This window comes from Perca fluviatilis, chromosome 2, assembly GCF_010015445.1.
Source record: "Perca fluviatilis chromosome 2, GENO_Pfluv_1.0, whole genome shotgun sequence".
Lineage (NCBI taxonomy): Eukaryota > Metazoa > Chordata > Actinopteri > Perciformes > Percidae > Perca > Perca fluviatilis.
Window position 1 is genome coordinate 9,881,768 of NC_053113.1, and position 2,970 is coordinate 9,884,737.

At 48.6% G+C, this 2,970-nt stretch overlaps 1 non-coding gene across 1 annotated transcript; it reads left to right on the forward strand.

Annotated features, from left to right (window-relative positions):
- Positions 1-2,745: 2,745 nt before the first annotated feature.
- trnar-ucu lies at positions 2,746-2,837 on the forward strand. Its single transcript is given in 2 exon segments — positions 2,746-2,782; positions 2,802-2,837. It is a non-coding gene; the product is annotated as a tRNA-Arg (tRNA).
- The last annotated feature ends 133 nt before the right edge of the window (positions 2,838-2,970 follow it).

Genomic DNA, 2,970 nt, shown 5'->3' on the forward strand with positions numbered 1-2,970 from the left:
GCTGCTTAAAGCCAAATACACTGAATTAAGCTACTGAGAGGGCGGAGAGAGCATCACATCGGGACTGTCCCCACTTAGCTCTTTAGCTACTTAGACCCAAGTGAGGCTAATCAACCGTTAAAAAGCCCACATGTACCATCTTAGGAGGCCCAGGGTAAGGGAATGATCCCTGCTGTAGCTGTAAGCTATCCTAAAAACACATCTAAAGGTTGTTTACACACTCCAACTGAGGCAGAACAACCGGGATTTGGTCTTATACCGTACGACGACAAAAAATGTCCAAAGATATCGGAATAAAAATGTCAAAAGCAGCTAAATTAAATGTCACAAGCGTCGAAATTAGCCTAAAAAATGTCAAAAAAGCGACAAGTGTTAAAAAAGCTACAAAAGCACACACAGACACACACACAGGCCCAAACACACACACACACACACACACACACAGAGACACACGCACGTGCGCAAACACACACACAGAGACACACGCACGTGCGCAAACACACACACAGAGACACACACACAGAGACACACACACACGGACACACACACAAACACACACACACGCAAACACACATGCACAAACACACAGACACACACACAGACATGCGCACACACACACACACACACACACACACACACACACACACACACACACACAGACGATATGTGGCTCTGTGGCGCAATGGACAGCTGACTATCTATCTATCTATCTATCTACTGTCAGGGCCCTCATACTCTGCTTCTGACTGGCTAGTAGTCCTTACCTAGGTACTGTCAGGGCCCTCATACTCTGCTTCTGACTGGCTAGTAGTCCTTACCTAGGTACTGTCAGGGCACGCCCTCATACTCTGCTTCTGACTGGCTAGTAGTCCTTACCTAGGTACTGTCAGGGCACGCACCTCATACTCTGCTTCTGACTAGCTCTTGTCCATGTTACCTTTAGGTACTGTCAGGGACGACCTCATACTCTGCTTCTGACTGGCTAGTAGTCCTTACCTGAGTGCTATGGGGCGCCCTCATACTCTCTTCTGACTGGCTAGTAGTCCTTACCTAGGTACTGTCAGGGCAGCCCTCATACTCTGCTTCTGACTGGCTAGTAGTCCTTACCTGCTACTGCGGGACACCCTCATACTCTGCTTCTGACTGGCTAGTGCGTTATTACCTAGCTACTGTCAGGGACCCCTCATACTCTGCTTCTGACTGGCTAGTAGTCCTTACCTAGCTACTGTCAGGGCCCTCATACTCTGCTTCTGACTGGCTAGTAGTCCTTACCTAGCTACTGTCAGGGCCCTCATACTCTGCTTCTGACTGGCTAGTGGTCCTTACCTAGGTACTGTCAGGGGCCACGACCTCATACTCTGCTTCTGACTGGCTAGTAGTCCTTACCTCGCTACTGTCGGGGACACGACCTCATACTCTGCTTCTGACTGGCTAGTATTCTTTTACCTCGGCTTACTGTCAGGACACGCCCTCATACTCTGCTTCTGACTGGCTAGTAGTCCTTACCTGCTTACTGTGCAGGACACGCCCTCATACTGCTTCGGCTGACTGGCTAGTAGTCCTTACCTAGCTACTGTCAGGACACGCCCTCATACTCTGCTTCTGACTGGCTAGTAGTCCTTACCTAGCTACTGTCAGGGCACGACCTCATACTCTGCTTCTGACTGGCTAGTAGTCCTTATATGTGATTCCCACTTCCTAAGTGAAGTTGAGTTTGACTCCCATGTTTTAAAGTCTTATCAGCAGCTGCCACCAACCTAATTTCACCGGCTCCTTGGCTCGCGCCGGCTGTTGAACTCCCTCTTGACTCGCAGCCGTAAATACGGCACATTGTCTCGGCGCCGCGCCGTTTATCGCGGCTGTAAATAGCCTCAGAACTGCCGTCTTATGTCATTTCCTGCTAACCCTCTTTTTGAAATACAGCGCTTACATAACCATCCTTCAGCGCCAGGCCTCATTTACATAATTGTGAAAGAGATAAAGTCTCTGCGTCAATGTCTGGCAGATTGTGTGTGTGAACTCATTTACATATATGCAGATGAGCCACACGTGTATATATATACACACACACACACACACAGACACACACACAGACACACACACACACAGACACACACACACAGACACACGCAGACACACACAAACGCAGACAAACACACAGACACATACACATCTCTCCCACACACAACAGACACGCCACGCATGCGACAACGCTCACAGACACACACACATCTCTCCCACACACACACACACACTCTCTATCACCCACACACACACACACTCTCTATCACACACACACACAGACAACACACTCTCTCACACACATACACACACAGACACAAACTCAAAACAAACACACACACACACACTCTCTCTCACACACACACACACACACACACACACACACACACAATTTCACACACACACACACATCACACACACTCTCTATCACACACACACACACACACACACACACACTCTCTGTCCGCGCACACACACCAACACACACACACACTCTCTCATGCAGACACACACACACACACACACACAGGCTCAACAAAACGCACACAATTTCCACACACACACACACACATACACACACTCTCTATCACACACACACACACACACACACACACACACTCTCTGTCACACACACACACAAACACACACACACACTCTCTATCACACACACACACACACACACACAGGCTCACAAACAAACACACACACAAAGAGACAATGTGTGGCTCTGTGGCGCAATGGACAGCGCGTTGGACTTCTAGTTAAACTCAGGAGAAGAGATTCAAAGGTTGTGGGTTCGAGTCCCACCAGAGTCGACATTTAGATGTTACTTGGTCCACTTTGTAGTGAATACACACACACACCTCTCACAAACAGATACACAAACGCATACAGACACACACATACGCTCACAGACACACACACACCTGAGACTGTGAGAGAACGTGT